The sequence below is a fragment of the Diabrotica undecimpunctata genome, chromosome 10, assembly GCF_040954645.1.
Source record: "Diabrotica undecimpunctata isolate CICGRU chromosome 10, icDiaUnde3, whole genome shotgun sequence".
Lineage (NCBI taxonomy): Eukaryota > Metazoa > Arthropoda > Insecta > Coleoptera > Chrysomelidae > Diabrotica > Diabrotica undecimpunctata.
The window spans coordinates 39,540,791-39,554,835 of record NC_092812.1 but is presented as its reverse complement, the minus strand read 5'-3'; the positions used below and the strand labels follow the sequence as shown (position 1 = coordinate 39,554,835).

At 29.9% G+C, this 14,045-nt stretch overlaps 1 protein-coding gene across 8 annotated transcripts in view; it reads right to left on the bottom strand.

Annotated features, from left to right (window-relative positions):
• LOC140452233 (plasma membrane calcium-transporting ATPase 2-like) overlaps positions 1–14,045 on the bottom strand; it is a 417,554-nt gene that overhangs the window by 151,976 nt on the left and 251,533 nt on the right. For 4 of the 8 annotated variants that reach the window (XM_072546368.1, XM_072546370.1, XM_072546371.1 and 1 more), the window contains exon 1: positions 3,330–3,738. The exons of 3 other annotated variants lie outside the window; for them this stretch is intronic. The gene's annotated coding sequence lies outside the window, so the exon portion shown is untranslated. Of the gene's footprint in view, positions 1–3,315; positions 3,739–14,045 lie in introns of those variants that run through there. One more of the 8 variants, XM_072546366.1, reaches the window with a different exon arrangement.

Here is a 14,045-nt window from a genome sequence, read left to right as displayed (position 1 = left end):
ATACAGATATTTGAGGTTCTAAAAGGTATATAAGGGGTAGCTGATTTTGGTTTGTTTTTGTTTTAAACAATATTAAAAAGCGAAAAAGTCCTTTTTTTTGCGTATAAAACGTTTCTCATAGTTTAAACAAAAATGGTTCAAATAAAAATTGTAGATCTTAAAAAGTTCTTCAATTTGCGAGTTTCTAAATGTATATAAAGAATTCACCAAGATAGTTGCAAAAAACCCTTAATTTTGCAGTAATTTATAAATGTTAATAAGTTTGATTTTTGCATAATGACAGGTAATATAACTACTTAAATTTATGGCAGTTAATGAGTTATTAAAGTGTGCTTAATTCCAAATAGATCGATCAAATAGTTTACAAGTTGGGCCTACTTACAACTGTGTGACAAAAAAATATCAAAGTTATTATAAATGTTTAGAAGCTAAAAAGTCAGTCCTTTTTGAAATTGTTTTTTAATAACAAATATAAAAAAATCCTGAAGCTTTTTTTAATAAACCTTATAAATAAAGCCTTAAAGAATCTACTGCGATTTACAAAATACCTCTGGAGTATTTGGACTATTTGGGCAAGTACATTTGTTTATATAATCGCTCTCAGGGAGAAACAAATTTAATAACTTTGATATTTGACTGTTTGATATTTGGTTTATGTATTTGATTTTGGAAACTTTCAAACTAAAGATCTGTTTCTGATCTACTTTTATTTGAAACATTTTTCTCTAGAATGTACAAGAAACTTGTTATAGGCAAAAACTATGTTTTCAATTTTTAAGATTGTTAAAAAAAAACAAAACAAAATCAGCTGTACCTCTTCATGGATTTTTCATTATCTACCCCTCATTCTTTTTAGAACCTTCAAATATCTGTATACGATTTTTTAGCTTTTTTCCTTGCTTTACTGGGGTCATTGATGATGATAATGATTTCCTTTCTATTCTTCGTATCGGTTTTCTTGTTTCGTATTCCTCGTGTTATTAGATCTTCATCAACTTGATCCTTATGTATTGCTCTAGGTTCACATTTTATTCTCCTTCCATCCTGTGTCTGGTTATATATGAGTTTGGGAGACTCCATCTCGTTCATTATCTCTGCATTGTGTAACCTTTTGTTTTTCTCTCAATTGTTTGTGGTTGCTTCTAAAGCTGCAAAAATTTTTATCAGAACCGTGTACCAAAAATACAGTGCCCCGAATAGTATTTAAAAACCACATTAGTTTCGGCCAAATTTCTTTAAAAATATCATAAAATATTGTTACCAAAAAAAATTATCTCGGAGACACATTTTCCAAAAAAAGTGACCAACATAAAGCAGCATGACTCTTTTAAACAAAAGCACAAGAAAATAAAATGCAGATGATTTTTTAAAAAACAAAAGATATAATATTAACCGAAACATTCACAGAGTAACTTATGCACAAATGTAAAACTAATAGTGATTGTCGTAGGATATATTTAGTATGATATATCCTACAAAAAAAATTGAAGATAAAGTATTGGCTTAGTGTACCGTTTCGGATTCTGATATTTCTAGGCTCTTTATAGCACACGTCAGAGGTGAAGCAATTGATACTAATATCTACATTCAAAGACGTATATCTACCAAAGATATAAAGTATTGTTTTGGAGGACTTATTGTTTTCAGGGACTAAAAATGACGACCGTATTACGACGACCACCTGCCAAATGTAGTCTGTCAATTCATAAACAGTCCAATTGTCTTCTTTTCGTGTTCTTTTGCGTTTGTCAAATTATTTTTACGCGTTGTCTAGTAGTCTTCTTTTTCTTTCATCCAGCATTATAATGCAGTGGAGAATTTTTATATTGCCTTCTTTTTTACGTGTGGTCTTCTTCGTCATGGCGCTCTCTTCTTTTTAGTGTCTAGCCTAACATAACATATAGAATGATATGCAATGTGGATAGAGAGAAATTTGCTGTAGTTATAGCCAACCTTCAGTAATGGAGAAGGTACCTTAAGAAGAAGCAATGTGGAGTGCAGGGAAATATGCCATAAAGCACAAAATATGCCAAAAATAGCAGCATGCGTAAAAATTTTCGTATTTGTTATGTAGAAAAGTGTACGATAATGGATTGGAGGCGCATAACGGGGAACAATAATTCAGACGGAGGATTCTTCAGAAGATTCCTGAAATTGATGTTAATATCGTCCAAAAAAGTTGTGCGACAAATTCGTACAAACGTGCGTGACACAACAAATGAGACAATGATTAATTGCTGATTGATCCATAGCATGTGATTAATATTTAAAAACAAAATCTCAGCAAATATGACGGTAAAATTCTCCTGTTAGTAATCTCATTGTAAATTATGAGCAACATTATGAAAAAATACAATGGAAGTAACAAGAGAATATTCCTTCCATGATTAGATGTGTTTAAAAATGATCACCTCTACACCGTTAGTAGAAACCTAAATATAAACCAAATGTTAAGCAAGGCAATATTTATTTTATTTTTTTTAATATTGTATCATCAGTATTGTTGAGGTGCATTCCTTGGACGACTTTATCAGAGGATAGTGCATTTTATTACATGAAACCAACGTAAACCTTAAGAATATCTGCCAGAAAAAATGATAGATACCATATTATGATTGGTCTTTAAAAAGAACCACATTCAAACATAACAGTGAAATTCTCTTATTATTAATCACATTTTAAATCATTATAAGAAAAAACAATGACAATGACATTATTATTAACGGATTTTTATTATTACCATTGGATGTGATTCTAAACCTGACCTGCCCGTTTAGCAATTATACAAACATATTTAATTATTAGTGTGCTAAGGGTGGTATTTAATATTCTATACTTACTTAAATTTTATATATGTATAGGTATATATTATATTATATAATATATAATATATATATATATATACATATATATATATATATATATATATATATATATATATATATATATATATATATATATTATATATATACTACATAATGTAGTCTTATTCATAATTATACTTCTGCTGGCATTCGAGGTCAGAATAATGAACTAAATAAATATATTAGTAATTAGTTATTAATAAGTAAAACTAAATATTTTTAATTTTAAATGATTCATTGCCGATAATAATATTGCTATATCTTAGTCGTTATCGCTTTGTTTAATAAATTGATGAAACATTATATTAATTTAGTCAGATATTAGTGTAGGATCTGTTGGTTTAGCGCTTGTTATAATAAGTTTGACTATGTATATGTATAGGTTGAAATTTTCTGTCAGTAATAGTAAACAAATAGGTGTATAAAACTTATACATAAAAGGCATACCTACATTAGTTTTCTTACCTTTTCACTTCAGTCGTGACATACAAAAAGTTGAATTATGTTTTAAAGATGTAAAAATAATTTGTTGAACTGGAATAAACACACTTCACTCCATATCGCGAAATAATTAAAAACTAAACAATTAAAAATATTAACTCGATAGTAATGTTTTTAAGTTACAAATTCGAAAAAAAAACAGACTACGATAAACGGGAACTACTCCGAACCGAACGAAATGAGCTAGAAATCAACACGGAGAGGAGAGCCACTGCGATAGCAGGATCGACAATCGAGAACGAAAATCCAGTCCCAGTCGCGCCTGCTGGCCTCACGTCTTGCCTTTCCACTTACTGTTTTACTGTACCGTCGGTCGATAACAGTAAACAGTGACTGAGCGGTGAGTTCTCTTACAGTGTGAACAACTGAACTTTCTGCAGCTCCGATTTGGATTTTATCACAAGGCTGTTGACGTTGTTTCTTATCTTAAGATGTTAGATGCCTTCTTCAAACTTCAAAAGTACATCCAGAATCGGACTAGATTAATATATATATCTATATATATATATTATATATATATATATATATATATATATATATATATTATATATATACACATTATATATATGTATATATATTATATATATATATATATATACACATTATATATATATATATATATATATATATATATATATATATATATATATATATATATATATATATACATATTTATATATTATATATAGGTGTATTCAGACGACTAATCGGTCACTTATGTTTTGCCAATAAAATAAGTCAGCTACTTACTATAACGATACTATAGATATAAATAGTATTATACAGTGTGGCGCACCGAAAACGAAACAGAGGCATTTACTGGCAGATGATTCCTTTTTTGAAAAAACGCTCGGACCCGTCGATTTTGTTTTCGAGGGGGACACAAAATTGGCATAAAATCACTTTAACATTTGCAGCCCCTTAAGCGGGGGTGGCATCATTCCTAAAATCTTAAATGAAAAGGGGGGTCGAATGATCCATTATTTGAAAGGTCTTTCAACTCCCTTTATAATGATGTAAAATTCATGTATTAAATTCAGTAGTTTTGGAGATTTATTGATTTAAAGTTTAAAGTAGACTTTAATAGGTACATCAAATTAGTTTGTACTTCTTTCAGAAGAAATTTGAGTAAAATCATTTTCTTGATAATTAAATGCTTTTATTTACTACGCCTATGGTTTATTAATAATAAAAATAGCAATTGAAGTGTCCTTTGTGACAAAAAAAGTTGTTTCTTGAAGAAAGATAAGTAGAGAATGCCACGTACTTATTTTAAATAGGAAATAGTACATTAGTTTGCGATTGATTTGACCAATCTTTGTTGTTAAAATATCATTTATTGCTTTATACATAAATTAACCATGGTATATTCCACGGCAGAAAGGGTTGAAATTATTGAAATATTTTTCGGAAATAATCAGTGCGCTAATAGAACAGCACAAATTTTTAATGAGCGACATGAGAACAATAATGTGCACCGAAAATATGTTCTAGAACTTGTAGCTAAATTTCGGGAAACTGGATCAGTCGCCAATAAAAAACGTAATATTGAAAATCCTATGAGGAACGAAGCAACAGAAGTGGGAGTTTTAGGGCAAGTTATTGTAGATCCTACATTAAGTGCCCGCAAATTGCAAACTTCGTGTGGTGTTAGTCGACGTACTATCCAACGGATTCTAAAGGCCCATAATTTTCATCCGTATAAAATTCACCTTGTACAAGAGCTTAATGAAGACGATTTTGATAAGCGATTAGAATTTTGTGAAGTTATGAGTGAACGAATTACAAACGATGAACAATTTTTATTTAACATTTGCTTTTCCGACGAATGTTCCTGTTTTTTAAATGGCGAAGTAAATCGTCATAATTGTCGATATTGGTCGGACTCTAATCCCAGAATTTACCATGAGGTACACACACAGCAGCCACAAAAATTAAATGTTTGGGCTGGCATTTTTGGCGATCATTTGGTTGGTCCTTTTTTCTTACCTGGAAATTTGACTGGTGAAATGTATTTGGAATTACTGCAAAATGCCATAGATCCTGCGCTAACAGATATAATTGAAAATCAGAATGATGGTCGATACGTTGAGAATATGTTGATGTTCCAACAGGATGGTGCCCCACCACATTACGCATTGAGAGTTCGGCATTATTTAGATCAGACCTTTCCAGGTCAATGGATTGGTAGAAGAGGTGCCGTTGAATGGCCCCCAAGATCGCCAGATTTATCACCTTTGGATTTCTTTTTGTGGGGTTACTTAAAAAGCAAAATCTATGCTACTCAGCCAACATCCTTAGAAGATTTACGACAAAGAATTGTGAATGAGTGCCATCAAATTACTCCTCAAATATTGCAAAATGTCCGGCAACGTTTTCAGCAAAATCTTTATTATTGCATTTAAAGTAATGGTGGTCATTTTCAACATTTACTCGGCTGACAGGTCAGTTCATTCTTTATTTTTTAACAACTTTGCTGCTATGTATTGATCTCCTCTTACGATGATGTATTTAAACTTTAAATCAATAAATCTCCAAAACTACTGAATTGAAGTACATGAATTTTACATCATTGTAAAGGGAGTTGAAAGACCTTTTAAATGATAGATCATTCGACCCCCCTTTCCATTTAAGATTTTAGGGATGGTGCCACCCCCGCTTAGGGGGCTGCAAATGTTAATGTGATTTTATGCCAATTTTGTTTTTCCCTTGATAACAAAATCGACGGGTCCAAGCGTTTCTTTTAAAAAGGAATCATCTGCCAGTAAATGCATCTGTTTCGTTTTCGGTGCGCCACCCTGTATAGTATTATTTTTATATAGAAATACTTAGTATAATTTTGTCTATGCATGAGCTTAAAAAACATAGTTCAGTGAAGCCTTCCGTCAAATCTAAGTCACTAGACGGCTAGATAATAAGTAACAACCAGTAGTGCCCGCTTTTAGTTTTTGTTTTTGATAAGTCGTTTGTGTATGATACGCAAACCTTAGAGTTTATATTACAACTAAAAATCCTTACATATTGTTTTTGAACTAATGATGCTTAAAAAAAATCAAAACGTGATTCAATTAAATAAATGAAGTAGCTGAATTCTTTTATTCTTTTATTTGTCAAAATACACGACCGATTAGACCTCTGAATTCACCTGTTGAATATGTTGAATACAGAGATTTTTCGTCATACTCCTTGCAATACATATTCATATATATATATATATATATATATATATATATATATATATATATATATATATATATATATATATATATATATATATATCGAGAAAAGGAGTACGACCGTCAATCCAATATAAATTAAGGAACACTCGAAGAGTGGTGGGTTTTTCGGTCAAAGTGGAGAAATAAAAGACAAAGAAGGTGGCTACTTCATCTATTTATTGAAGACGTTTCGCTTTCTAATCAGAAAGCATCATCAGTTCATCTAAAAGTTCATCACACATCAGAAAGCATCATCACTGATGATGCTTTCTGATTAGACAGCGAAATGTCTTCAATAAATAGATGAAGACCTTCTTTGTCTTTTATTTCTCCACTTTGACCGAAAAACCTACCACTCTTCGAGTGTTCCTTAATTATATATATATATATATATATATATATATATTCTGATATGGAACGATATTCTTGTTACGTACGAGGCAATGGGAAGAAGAATCATGCCAGATGGAGACTGACAGGATATAAAGAGCTCAATACTTTCTTTCTCAGATACCTATAATCCTTCCTATATACGTTATTTTTTTTATTTTGCCTGTGGGATTAGTCCTTGAAACCAGATGCAACCAGAAACCAAGTAAATATTAAGTCTAGCTTTTTTGTTTTAAATTTTTAGTGTAAGGTTATATCAGCCTGACCAACCAATTTTTTAGGTTTTTATAACATTTTTTTCAACGCAATTTTTTGTTTCGTTAATTTATTGAGTATACGTTATTTATTAAATTACTTGTTATATACCAGAGAACTCTAAGGATTTTCCCGTGACATTCGTTGATACAGGTATCTGACAACGGCTTTTGATAAATTTGGTGATAAAAATATATGTAATAAAGAAAATATTCAAAAGATTGAACGTCATTTTTTACTTATAAACAATATATAAACAATGTAAGATCTCTGTTTTATTTTAAATACTTAAGGTGAAGACAAGTAAATTATATGGAAAAGTGAAACAATTTTACTAAAAAGCATAGAAAAGCTTTAATGTGGGGGTTTTCAAAGGTATTTTTGTTAGTTTGTTGCTTATTTATTACAAAAATAACTTCAAAAATTGTTTTTTTTTAAATTAATGATAACTTTTCTAAAAATCCACACAAAATTTAATTTTGGTTAAAAATAAGAACAATCTCACATATTTAAAAATTTCAAGAAGTTTCACTTAACAGTTATTGCAAAATTGAAATTGTTTATCCCAAAATACTTTTATCTACAACGTTATTATACGCAAACTGATGGGTCTACATGAATACTGAAAGCACCAGATTAAAGAAAACGGCTTACTCTATCAAATTAAATGATATAACGATTAAATAGTTTATGCCAAATATTGTAAAATAGGTTTGCAAAAGTACTGTGATTTTAAGCTTATAAACAATTATAATAACTCAGACGCGATAATATGTAGGAAATTAATTTGTTTATATTAGTTATGTCGGCATTTTTACACGAATTTCAAAAAAACCTAATGTCCTGCGATCCTTAAAACCCGAGTTTGCCTTTTTTTTTCAAATTCACTGGAGCTTTGTTTATAAATAATAAGCAATTTAAAAAAATCCATTTGAAAGATAAAAAGTTCAAGTTTAGACAAAAAAATTTTTAAAATTATTTAAGAATGATTTAAAAATGAGCCATCCATGAAGCGTCAAAGATAAAGAATTAAAAGCGAAACGATTTTACTATTTCAAAAACTAAATTCATAAATTCAAATTTCTAAAAATAGTAATATGTTTGGTTTTAATCAAAGAAATTACTGATTTTTTAATATGGGGCATGTTATGACATATATTATAAATATGCATTTAGTTAATTTGTGAATTGTTTATTTACCCGAGTAATTTGTTTACACAATTTAAAATAAATATTTATTTTGCAAACTTTTACTTTCCTCTTATTCTTAAAGAACTTAAATATGTATGTATTCTAGTTATAAATAATATGTGTTACCAATAAATTTGACAAAAATTAATTTTTTATTTAAAAATCAAATCTATACGTGTTAATATTTCTTGAATTATGTTTATTATTTTTACAATTACTTTTTCTTGAAAATATTAAAAAATTATTTTACACAAATTAATTTTTATAAACTTTGTATATAAATAAAAATTATATTATAGCGATCTTACGTTGTTTATATGTTGTTTATAAATAAAAAATGACCTTTAATCTTTTGCAATTTTTGTTTATTATAATATATTGTTATCGCCAAATTTATCAAAAGCAGTTTTTAGATACCTGTATCAAAGAGTGTCAAGAAAAAGGCTTTTTATTTTGCTAATTTATCTGGTCTATTAAGTATTTATATATACTTAAGAAATACAAGCATTTATATATACTTACTGAATAATAAATATACTGAGTATTAGTTGGTGTCCAAGAGAGAAAGTATTCAGCTCTTTCTATCCTGCCAATCTCCATCTTGCAAGTTTCTAATGTTTGCGATATATCGAGAAAAATAAAAATTAACAAAATACTTCATTAGCGTAAGACACAAAAGACTAAAATAAATAGGAAGGCTACTTACAGATTGCTGAGTTTACTAAGCCGATCCTGATATATTCTAGCGTCAATTACAATTACACAGTTTTGAAATATTTAAGTTTAATGAGATAACAAAAATATTATTTAGGAGTTTAAGCACTCGACAATTAATGACTGCAATAAGTGTATTAGCTAAAGCACACGTCGTAAAATTATGTTCTGTATTTGCATTCAGATTCATTTTTTTTCTCAAATTGGAAAACCTGAATAATTTGCCCGTTTCAACCTTGATAACATGAGTATTAAAAATATAATTTTACAAAGTATTATCCTATTAAAAATATCCCGTGAGATTGACGTGAGTCATTGTGTTTTTTTTTAAAGCAAGCTAATTCAGTCTATACAATGGTTCACTAAAATTGTTAGAAAAATTACTTACTTCAGACAAAAGAGTTTATAAAAAATTTCTCTTCTTTTTGAATATATTTAAACAACTCTTTCATTTTAAATGAAAAACTTTTATATTGGCTTTCGGTGAATTTCTGCTTTGTTGATTAAACAATTTTAGGTATTACTCGAATCTTGAATTTATCTTAATTTGGAGTTGCCTAGTGATAGATATTTTAAAGTTTCTGTCTTTTTCTTGTATTTATTTTACTTTTGATCAACCGAATCCATCTCTGAAGGTCTCTTTAATTAGAAAATCACAAATACATTTTACACCGGCTCCACAACGTTAAATGAGTTTTACTATTTAATATGCCAAAGGACCCCCAAATATGAATAAACCGAGGAGTGTTACCATTTAAAGAGGTGCGTTTTTGAGAAAGAGGTGAATTTGCCCCTATTCACGATAGTGCATTTGGGCGAATTCTATGCAGTTTTCGTACATATACATCTACAGAAAAGTTGTTCAAAATTAAACTTCCTATCGAAATGACACCTTTTAAAGTCAAAAATAATGTTTTTTTACAAACATATATTCAAAAAACGTAACAAAAAACAAGAACACACGCGGTTTTTCTTTTTTGCCCCATATTTTTTTTTCCACGTGGATATAGGTATAGATATTGCTTCACAGAAAAAAGAACGGGCGGGGGTGGAAAACATCGATTTATCAAAAATCTGTACGCCATAGAGAAAAATGTTTCGAACAAGAAATGTAGCTGAGATACCGTTCAGCAAAAATGTTGCCGTAAATAGCAAAAATTATTAAAAATAGAAAACTTGAAGAACCGTGTCATGCTTCAAATTAGTCCTAGAGTCTTCTACAGTAAATCATTTTAAAGGTAATTATTTTTTCTTTTAATTTACCATTTAATTTACCATAGCATATAGCTAAAACTGCGTAGAAACGAGTAACAATATTTGGGGGAAAAATTGGAAAAATGGCCCAAAAATAGTGTGAGTGGCGAACTTTAAAACATCGTATCTCGGATACTGTAAATCCTAAAGACTTCTACTAAAAGTTATTTTGAAGACAAAGGATAAAAGTATTTTTCTGTGAAGCCATGCCTACACCTATACACCCGTGGAAAAAATTATGGGACAAAAAAGAATAATCCCATGAGTTCCTTTTTTTTTGGCTTCGTTTTTTGAATTGTCAAAAAAATTATTTTTAACTTTACAAGGTGACATTTTGATAGGAAATTTAATTTTGAACAACTTTTCATTAAATTTATATGCATGAAAATTGCAAAGAATTCATTCACCTAAATGAACCCTAGTGCATAAGGATAAATTCACCCCTTTCTCAAAAACGTACCCCTTTAAATGGTAGCACTCCGCGGTTGTTTCATATTTGGGACGGAATTGATTATTGATTATATAAAATAATGTTTAACCACTTTTACGTTGTAGTTCCGTTCTAAAGTACATAATCAATAGCCTATAAAGATTGAACTAGATATTAAATCCATGGTTAGATGTGTTAATCAAAACACAGTAATATTTTGCGGCTCGCTTAAAACTCTTAGCTTTTGCAGTGCATTCGATCTTTAAAGCATAAATTTGTTGTAATAACTGCATTATTTTATTTGTTTTATTTTAAGTTAACATATTGTTTAACCTAATGCTCATACATTATAAGTCATGTTTGCGTAACATTATCATTACTATTACTAGAAAACAACAATCAGAAGCGAAACAACTAATTGTTTACAGTAACGGTTTCAAACACAGGACAATTTTTTTGCCATTAGTATTTTCTAAATAACATAGGTATGAATACAAAATAAAATGCTTTTTTCGTGTCGTTAACGACATTTACCATAAGTAAGTATTGTAATACATAACATATTTATACATATTATATTGTATGTCGAAATACCTGCAAATATTTCATTTAATTTATATTCACATATATATATATATATATATATATATATATATATATATATATATATAAATATAAATATATATATAAATATATATGTAAATACTTTTTTCTTTTTGGGTGTGGTAGTCAATAAAAAATAGAGCTTTGCTAAGGCGTACTATTTATTCTGAATCCAAGCTTTCGGTGGTTTTTTGCCACCTTTATCAAGGTCTACAAAGAAAATTACTATGTTGTAACAAATTGAATGATGCCAAAAAGGCTGTAAAAAACTATAAAAAAACTTACCCGAATGTAAGATTCGTGGCATAAACAACAACGTTAAATAACATGATAAAACTGAGGTTGCAACTAAACTTAAAAATGTTACTGTTAAAAAACACTTTAAAAATTACTAAAAACGTTAAAAGTTAAAAACAAAATGAAGGACGACATGTTAAAACAGTCGTCGTTGCAGGCTTGATTTCAGTCACATTTCACGAGCAGAAAGAGAAAGTGAGTGGATAATTATTGTTTAAATAGTTTGGAGAAAATACAAAAAACAACTTTGAAAATAACGTCTAACAGAATACTGTTAGTGAATTTTTAGTACTGCCAACTGTATTACCAACTTGAAATTAAGCGGGAAATTAAAAATGTAAATTATAACATAAGCAATCGAAAGAAAATAGTATTTAGTAAATAGGTTTAGAAAAAACAACTCAAAACAAAACAAAACTGAATTAGTAATTGCAGTTTGATCGCAAACATATATATATATATATATATATATATATATATATATATATATATATATATATATATATATATATATATATATATATATATATATATATATATATATATATATATATATATATATATATATATATATATATATGGAAAAGGATAATGCGAGTGAATAATAAAAGTATTGATCCTTTCCCAAGTTAATATGCTCCTTTTCTAACTTGGCTGCACCGTACTGAAGACGACCAATAGTCAGAAATACGTATATACGGTTGCCTTCCATCGATATACCATTTTTGGTTTTCTGTTTTGCGAGACATGCCATTACTTTTTACTTTTACTTATATATATACACGTATACATTTATGGAAATTTATTTTGGCTTCTTATGTCTAACATATTAATACATTAAGCAAATGAACTTTTTTAATGCTAACAGAAAAAGAGTAATTGACAATTAGTTTATTAATAATGGGTATGACCCCCCTCACGCCTTAATAATATCTTTCATACCATTAGTCATAGATGTAATCAAGTTCGCTATTGTTTCTTGTGGAAAATGTTAACCACACTTCTTCTGCTCTGGGATCGCGTTTGGCCTAGCACGAATTCTTCGTTTTAGCCGATCAATGTTCGATTGAATTCAGGCCGGGACTGCATGCTGGACGTTCCATGACCCGAAAACCGATTACTTTAATGTAATCTTGCACGATTCTTATGGTGTGCGGCCTCGCATTGGCATGCAGAAAAATAATAAAAATAAATTCATCTCCAATGTAGTAAACGTAGGTTACCACATGCATTGCTAAAATTTCCTAGATGTATCTCATCATCATCATCATTTTGGCTTTACAACCCTGTGTGGGTCCTAGCCTCCCCAAGAATTTTTCTCCAGTCGTCCCTATCCATCGCCTTCCTCCGCCAAGCACGTATTTCCATATTTCTCATGTCTTCATCGATGTTATCTAGGAATCTTGTTCTGGGTCTTCCTCTTCTTCTTTGACCAATAGGTCTATCAAGGAGCGTTTTTCTAGCTGGGTCGGTTTGCTCCATCCGCATAACATGGCCTACCCACCTCAGACGTCCTATCTTTATGTGTTTTACGATATCTGGTTCCTGGTATATTCTATAGAGTTCGAAGTTGTATCGTCTTCTCCAGACACCATTTTCATTTACCGCTCCATAGATGCGCCTTAGTATTTTTCTTTCGAAACATCCTAACATGTTTTCATTGCTTTTTGTTAAAGTCCAGGTTTCTGAACCATATGTTAGGACTGGGCGTATTATTGTTTTGTAGAGTTTTACTTTTGTATTTCTTGATATAACTGTAGATTTAAAAAGGAGATTAAGCCCAAAATAGCATCTATTAGATGTATCTAGCACCCGTTAAACGTGCTTTCTTTGTAAAGACGGTTGTACCTACAAACTAAAACAGTATTCGTAATTCCATAGGAATTGTACCCCAGATCATGCAAGAATCACCTCCATAAACACTCGGATCTTCTTAAATGCAGCGCTCAGTAAATCTCTCTGCTGGTATTTGGTACACTTTGCTTCTTCGGTGGTTACCATAGAGGCGAGGCACATTCTGGTCTCCTAGAACAGAATAGATCTGTATTGTTTTCAATTTCCAATTCAGATAATTCAATTTTGAAGGAATGAAGTTTTTGACCAATCGCAGGTTCTCTAAAGGTCAGGTTACTTTTCTACTCGCTTCGTCTGATTATCCATTGACTAATAACCACTATTCGTATTATACAGAGCTGTCGTTGCGCTTAACGGCGTAACCTCATAGAAAACCTGAATATGACATAGTATAGTAGATCTGCTTGGAGACAAACAGTGAAAGGCCTAACAGTTTTCCAAATCTTGCAGTAAATCAACTCCTTAAAAATAGCA